Source organism: Colobus angolensis, unplaced genomic scaffold (assembly GCF_000951035.1).
Source record: "Colobus angolensis palliatus isolate OR3802 unplaced genomic scaffold, Cang.pa_1.0 Scaffold469, whole genome shotgun sequence".
Taxonomy (NCBI): domain Eukaryota; kingdom Metazoa; phylum Chordata; class Mammalia; order Primates; family Cercopithecidae; genus Colobus; species Colobus angolensis.
This window is the reverse complement of record NW_012118143.1, coordinates 1,303,887-1,312,435: the sequence shown is the minus strand read 5'-3', so window position 1 is coordinate 1,312,435 and position 8,549 is coordinate 1,303,887. Positions and strand designations below refer to the sequence as shown.

The 8,549-nt window shown below is 37.9% G+C and overlaps 1 protein-coding gene across 1 annotated transcript in view; it reads left to right on the top strand.

Moving 5' to 3' along the window:
* Positions 1-8,549, top strand: part of IL1RAPL2 (interleukin 1 receptor accessory protein-like 2) — a 658,444-nt gene that overhangs the window by 45,724 nt on the left and 604,171 nt on the right. The gene's annotated exons all lie outside the window — the stretch shown is intronic.

The following is an 8,549-nucleotide window of genomic DNA, read 5'->3' as shown; positions in this document are numbered from 1 at the left end:
AGAGGTTGCAGTGAGCTGAGATCGCGTCACTGCACTCCAGCCTGGGCAGCAGAGTGAGACCCCATCAAAAAAAAAAAAAAAAAGAAGAAGAAGAAGAAGAGAGTTGAATGAAATGATTATTTACAGAGGTTTGGGCAGGCTTGAAGAAATCAATAAGGGAAGAAGCTGTTGATTATCACCCCTAGACCTGCAGTGGCAAGGGGAAGGAGCAGTGCAAGAGTGGAGGAAGCTGCCAAGAGGTACAACCTTAAAGGAACATATGAGGGTAGCAGATAGGAAGGGAGTGGGCAGGATAAATACCCTAACCATTTATAACTCCTGCTCACTGTTTTTTTGCTAGTTGCCTCCCTCTCCTGCCACCCTCATTCAAACTGAAACAGAAGCCAGGGGGCAGAGGCAGGAGATAGAATCAATAGCATTCGGCTTTTCTGAGCATAGAGTAGAGCAGACAAGGGCAGAGAATTGGATCTAGGGGAAGAAGCAGATAGTAACCATGCAACCTTCCAGCCATGATGTTCTGGCAGCAAACCTGGGTCCCACAGTCTTGTAACAGAACTAAGCCAACTCTCTTCTCTCAGCTCTGAACATAGCAATTGACATACTGTACGGTTTTATGATGTGATGGTAGGTGACCAAGGAGGTTTTCTGCACAGATGCTGTGTGTACTGTTGGAACCAAACACACATAAAAGGTGGAGCAGGTTGTTTCTATAGGATCTGACAGACCCTCAGTTCCTAGGGAAGCCTAATCCCTAACTCCCACAGCTGTCATATGCTTTTACATTTGGAAGCCTCTCCGTTTTCACGCCTAGGGAAACTTACCAATAGACACCAAGAACATGCTCTGTACTAGAATGGCTAGGTCTTAATGTGAATTATCTTAATGAAGACAATATTGTGACAGATAAAAAGGAACATAATGTTTATTATGCATAAAAGTAGACTACAGATAATTTGGTGGGTTTATGCCATCATCAACCTCATCTGTATTTATTAAGCACTTATTGTGTGCCATTCATTGTAGCTAAACTTGATTTCAACATTATCTTGTTTAAATCTCAGTGCAACTCTCTATGGTAGGTGCTATTATCCTAATTTAATGGAGAACAAAACCACTGAGGCTTAGAGAGATGTGACTTATCCAAAGTTACACAGTGAACAAAGCCTGATTTTCTATTCAAGGCAGTGTGACTCCAGAATTCATTTTCTTAATCACTACCCTCTCCGGCAGTGGGCCTGGGACTAAACCCAGCCTTGACCATATTTTGGGAACTTTTGTAAGATGTCATGCTGGTATAGTGGAGGCTGGTAAAAGAAAGAAAAACAAAGTTTTATTTTAATTTTATGGTTGAGGAAGGGAAGATGACCTGCCCAAAGAGTTAGCAGCTGGGAGTGAAATCCAGATAATCAACTTTCCCTTATAAGAATCATTCTACTATCTCATCTTACTTTCTGCTAACTTCTTTCTTCTCCTTTTCTCATATTTCTAGACATCACTATCATCCTTACATACTCAAGCAATTTACTGCTGGCAAATGCCACTTCTCACTCTTCCTTAGACATGGACCAACAATGGTGAAGCAACAGGCCTTTCCAGCTCTACCTGGATAATATTTAATATTTCCATAATATTTTACAGTTGATAAATGATCATCATAATGTTAGCTAACATTTCTTAAGTACTTACTATATGGCAAGCTGTGTTTTAGGTGCATGAGATAGATTAATGCAATTCTTAGAACTACCATATAAGCTAATATTATCTCCATTTTATAGAAGAAGTGACTGGAGACTCAGACAAGCTAAGTGGGTTAGCAAAAGTCAACAGCAGTTTGTGACTTGCAGTTTGACTACTGGCCCCACTCTTAGCCCCTACAGTATACTAATGGATTAGGATAAAATACTAGAATCAAAAGTTAAAGAGTACCTGAAGCTCAGGAATGTATTGCTAACTCTTGGTTCTCATACAAAGTTTCAAGTAAATACCTGAAGAAAATGTACCAACATATCAGGAACATATTTCCTTTTCAGTTAGTATTTGGATAGCCTGCCTTGCCTACTTTATAGCCCGTGTATTTTCTACCAGGCTGAGCAAGTTTTGCTCTGGCTATAGCAATATAAAGAAGAGGATACATTTGTCCAGAGTTTATTCTGGTGCTCATTCAAAGTTAGAAATGTCCAATGTGTTAAAAGAAAAATTTCCGCCAAATTAAATTTAAAAGATTAATTGAGCAAAGAATGATTCACAAATCAGGCAGCCTCCTGAGTCAGAGTAGGCTCAGAGACTCCAGCGCAGTCGTGTGGTAGAAGATGATTTATGGACAGAAAAAGGAAAGTAATTTACAGAAAATGGAAGTGAGGAACACAAACAGCTGGATTGGTTATAGCTCTGTGCCTTATTTGAACACGGTTCAAACAGTTGGCCACATTTGATTGGTCAAAACTTAGTAATTGGCACAAGAGTAGGCGATGGTCTATTTATACCTCCACTTATGATAGTTGACAGTGTACAGAGAAACCTTTAGGCCAAACTTAAAATATGTAAGAAAGCAGCTTTATGCTAAACATGATTTAACAATTTCCCCCTTTTATTCATCCTCTCATTTTGAGTGACTGACCAAAACTTTAGTCATTGATGTCACTGTCACCATCATAAATGTACTTATTTGGTCTTGAAACCCACTGGAAAATTGCAGAACAGTGGGTTGTGTAAGGTGTAAACAAGGACTTCAGGTCATTTTTTTGTGTGTGTGAGGGTTAGAGTAGAGGATAACTTCTTACTCTGGAACATCCTATTTACAGGAGAAAAAAGCAAAACCTGGTCTGTTCTAGGATATATGTGTTTCCTTAAAATCTTAGTTTGATTATGTTACATTTAGCACAAGTGAGTCCCTTTTGATTTTGTCTGGTCTGTTGGGGCCTAGTGCATGACATGAGCTCAGTCCAAAATAATGGCCTCTCGTAATTTTGTTTAAAAATTCCCCCCTTTTTGTCAGGTTCTCACTTAGGTGAGAGTGCGCCACTCTCAGTTACCATCATTTTGGGTTTCCAGGTCTCAGCAATTCATTCATAGGTTATGATGCCCTCATGGTCACACATTTCCTTCAGCTATTGGCATTCCAATTGAAGAGAGAACATTTGCCATTCTTGAGATGGCCGAATGCAAACTTTTGAGAGAAGACAGTACACCAGGGGAACTACTATTATGATTGTCAGTAGGATAATACCAAGAGTTTGGAGTATGCCCCTTACCTAGGGTCACCATGAACCAAACCAAATAAAATCAAATAGATCAAAGAATGAGCTAAAGAGTCTACTCGCTTTAACTAAGCAGTCTCTTCATTAATCTCCTACACTGAATCTCTATAATACCTGATGGGATGTATTTCTCCACAGGCCACAAGTGCCAGCAGTTGCATAGATACCTCTCTGTTTAGCCAGTAAATAATCTAGAGCAATTCTATTATTTAGCATAAAATCTCATTCAAGAAAGAAAGCCAAATTTCATCCTTGCATTAGTATACTATTAATATCAACCTCAATTTTTAATAAAACCTAGTAGATAAATCTATCTAATCTTAATTAGTTTTACCATAAGGTGAGATTCACATAAATCTTTTATAACCCATTACAAATTTTTGTTAAATAGTAGATCAGTGCTCTAAGAAAACCCTTTTGTGCTTTTATTTCAATGTTCAATTTACAAAAAAAAAAAACAAAACTGAGTAATATCCCTTTAAATTTAGCCAATATGTTCACATGTAGAATTTCTTTTACAAGTTTAATTTTTCACAATCTTCCACAACTTGTTCAAACTTTCAACTTTATCCTATCTAACCTAAATCAATCATTTAACCCTTTAATCTAGGCACAAAAATCCACATTCCCATGCCTTCTTATAATCTTTTACCAAAAGCATACTTCACCTTCCTCACACATTTTGCATGTAAAACTGTTTCTTCAGTAGTCTCAATTACATGTTAGAATCTCAACTCTTAGCAATTTTTATTTTCAGTGAAAAACCTAGTAAGTAAGTGATTTTAATTATGTACTAGGTGTGGGGCCTAGGACGACAGACTGAAGTGCAGATAAAGTCCAACTCTTTCCAGCATAGCTAGGGGGCGTGGTTAACTCCATGTGTCCCCCAGCCTTATCTAAAATCTAATGTGTCTAAAGCAGGTAAGTCTAACAATTTTCAAAAGTCAAAGGAGGAGTTTATGACCTCAAAGCATTTAGCAAACCTAATATCTGACCTGCCTAATTTAGACCAAGTGTCTTTATTTTACCAATAATCTTATAACAGTCTTTATTTCCCAAAGATTACTAAAGTCATGTGAACAAAAAGGCATTACAGTTTCTATTTTTCTGACAAAATATTTGATTTAAGCACTTATTCTTTTAAAACCAATTAATAAGAGCTTTTTCATATAAACATCACACACACAACACATAGAGATATACAGACAGAAGAAAATCCATTACTTGTAAGAATTTTCATTGGCCAGTTTTAAAATAGTTTTTCTTTCTCCCATTCAGTCTATTAATCTTCCAATTACTGGTTTCATTGCACTAAGCATTTGTTGACTAGGCAACAAATTTGTATTTCTAAAGGGACAACTCTTAGGTGGAATCACAAAAAATAAAAATTTATAGCTCATAAGCAGAGAGCCAGATTTTAGGCCTAAAATTTATATTATCATTTGCTCAAACCAGGGGAAAACAAAAAACAAAAAACAGTGCTCTCATGAAAGTTCCATCAAGACAAGGTGACCAGAAAAGCATCTCAACCAAAAGTATGACTTATTATGCAAATTTAAAGGAATGGGCCGGGTGCTGTGGCTCATGCCTATAATCCCAGCACTTTGAGAGGCCAAGGCAGGTGGATTACTTGAGGTCAGGAGTTCGAGACCAGCCTGGCCAACATGGTGAAACTCTGTCTCTACTAAAAATGCAAAAATTAGCTGGGCGTGGTGGTGCATGCCTGTAATCTCAGCTACTCAGGAGGCTGAGGCAGGAGAATCACTTGAACCTGGGAGGCAGAGGTAGCAGTGAGCTGAGACTGTGCCACTGCACTCCAGTCTGGGTGACAGAGGGAGACTTCATATCAAAAAAAAAAAAAAAAAAGAATGGTGATATGGTTTGGCTCTGTATCCCCACCCAAATCTCATCACAAATTGTAATCCCCACATGTCAAGGGAGGGACCTGGTGGAAGGTGATTGAATCATGGGGATGGTTTCCCTCATGGTATTCTCATGATAGTGAGTGAGTTCTCACAAGAGCTGATGGTTTTAAAGTGTGGCACTTCCTTGCTCTCGCTCTCTTTCCTGTTACCTTGTGAAGACGTGCCTTGTTTCCCCTTTGTCTTCTGCCATGATTATAAGTTTCCTGGGGCCTCCCTAGCCATTCAGAACTGTGAGTCAATTAAACCTATTTTCTTTATAAATTACCCAGTCTCAGGTATTTATGGCAATGTGAAAACAGACTAATAATACAAACGTTAGGTTTCTAATGTACATAGGCAGATATCCCTACAAATGGAGATTTCCTCTCTCTCTCTCTCTCTCTCTCTCTATATATATATATATAATTTTTTTTTACAAAAGAGTTTTAAGATAGTCAATTAAATTCCAGAAAAATGTATTTTAGTTCAATAGGGTTTTCTTTTTAACATAGCTACTGTTTCTTAGCTAAAATTACTGAGTTCAGGGTAATGGTTGGAGCCCACTAAAGAACAGGGCCAACAAAGCATTGTATGCCTGGACTCAGCATGGATAGATCTGTAAAAAGAAGCATGCCTATTTTACCTGAGGGCCTACCTTTTATAAGCACCTTATCTAGGGTAACTTTCTTTCCACCTTTTGGGTGGGAAAATAACTAAGCCAAAAGGTTGCAGACTTAATTTTTAAAAATCAATTAGTTGCTTAAGATTTGTATTTGCCTTTTATAAAGTCTTTAGATAAAATATTGAAGTCTTTTTAGAAGCTTCTGCATGTCAATAGGCATCCCTAGATGAGACTAATTTGGGAGCCCTCAATCAAATGCACTTCATTGCAGTGTCATTCATTTGGAAGGTTTCACTGCAACTTATCTTTAGTGAGATTTTGCTATTTCAATAAGACTTTGCTGCTTCCGGGGCCTCATACTTGTGCATGTGTGTATATGCCAGAAGGAACTCAGTTCTTCAGAAATTAAGGATCCCATTTTTATCTCAAATATTGTTTTTGTTTTCAGGTTCCCTTGATCAACTTAGCTACTGACTTTTTTCCCTACTTAAGCATGCAAGAAAAATGAAACAAAGGAGTAGAACACAAAAATCTCTGTGAATTTCCAAAAGCCAAATTTTATACCCCCTGCAATATTGCCACTTACTACTAGGTTCTTTCTGACCCAGTCAGATGTAAGAGGCCTCTAACTGGATCCAAGCCAGTTAATTACCAGATCCAATCTGATCCTGGACCAAGTCGGCTTTCTGCCATGACTTCCAAACCTAGTTTGGATCAGAAATTTGCTCAAAGAAACTCAGAGAGCTCAAAACAGAAAACCATGGAGCTTCGGAATCCAAGAGAGAACTTAACCATGATCCTCAGTTGCTCCAAGAGAGTAATGGACTCAATGGGTCTGGTGGGTACCTCAGTTTGTCATTCAGTACTCCTTGGGGTCATTAGAAGCTCTACTTTGGATCCCACTTCTGATGTCATCTGTTAAAAGAAAAACTTCAGCTGAAATAAATGTAAAAGAGTTTGAGCAAAGAATGATTTGCAAATCAGTCAGCCTCTTGAGCCAGAGTAGGTTCAGAAACTCCAGTGCAGCCATGTGGTAGAAGAAGATTTATGGACAGAAAAAGGAAAATGATGAACAGAAAATGGAAGTGAGGTCCAGAAACAGCTGGATTGGTTACATCTCAGCATTTGTCTTTTTTGAACACATTTTGAAGTTGGCCACATTTGATTGGTCAAAACCCAGTGATTGGCACAAGAGTAGGCTATGGCCTATTTACACCACCACTTGTTATACTTGAAGATGTACAGGGAAACATTTAGGTCATACTTAAAATATGTAAGCAGGAAGTTTTAGGCTAAACTTGATTTAACAAACGTCTTAACTCTAGTGCTTTAACGGTGAAAACTATTGCTTTGCATGATCCATTTTCCAGGTGTCTTTTCAAATATACAGAATCTTTAAATTCCTTTCTTTTCCATCAGTCTCTGAGTTTTACTTAATTAACTAATTACATTGTATCACTCTCCTAGTCCGTTTTGAGTTTCCTGGGCTGTTTGAAATATGCTGTGGTAGGTCTTTAAGGACTATCATTCTGTGCCTGCATGTAATCACAGCTGGTTAGGAAGGTAGAGGTGAATCAGGTGGTACTGGAGGCATGTTCATAAAGATGCCTGAGTAAGCCAATCCAGCCTGTTTGAGGAATACAAAGGATATGTGTAAGAGGATTATATATTCACTATCTGAACTGCATCAGTTATCAAACTGAGATGAAGAGAGGGGCTACACTTTTAAAAGTTTCTTCTGACACTATATAAATAGGGTTTAGACATTAGAGCAGAATATTCAATAATGTTAGTGTTTTTAAAGCATTTTACAAATGAGAGATAAAGATTCTTTTCTTAATTGAACAAAGAAGAACACTAAACCTACTTCGTTATTCACTGAGCACACTGTTATCACACAAATGTGGAGTCATTTTATCCCATTTCTAAACTGAAGAATGTCCTAATTTTGATAGGATATTGTCAACAAAAATACAAATACACACTTTGCAGTAAAACACTCATCTATGTGATTAGTTACCTCAGTTGGTAAAAGTCTGGTGTTAATAACGTCAACACTATCACTTTGAATTCTCCTTTTTCTTGTCACAACTATCTCAATTTTAGATGCCTACCATTGGTTATAAATGAAATTGGTTGGGAATGATGGATGATTCAGTAAAAACTTATTTGTACAACTGATCATTCATTCAGTGCATATGTATTGGGCGCCTACCTGTGCAAGGCGCTATGCTAGAGACTGGGAATATTGAACTGACCAAAATAAACACATTTCTCTTTTCTCATGAAGGGAGATAGATGAGTAAACAGCTGCTTTTCAACACTCAAGGAAGAAACTACATCAATTGAAACATCTAAAAGAAGAGCTCCTACTTGTAATCAATTAATCAATAGTGTCTTTGTCTTGAGTAAAGGGCAGCAGACATACCTGTTTTGTTTTTTTTTTTATATATACTGAGCAAAACGAACAAAACTGGGGGAAGCACATTACCCCAGTTTTTTTATTATTATTATTATTATACTTTAAGTTCTAGGGTACATGTGGATAACGTGCAGGTTTGTTACATATGTATACCTGTGCCATGTTGGTGTGCTGCACCCATCAACTCGTCAGCACCCATCAACTCGTCATCTACATCAGGTATAACTCCCAGTGCAATCCCTCCACCCTCACCCCTCCCCATGATAGGCCACAGAGTGTGATGTTCCCCTTCCCGTGTCAAAGTGATCTCATTGTTCAGTTCCCACCTATGAGTGAGAACATGC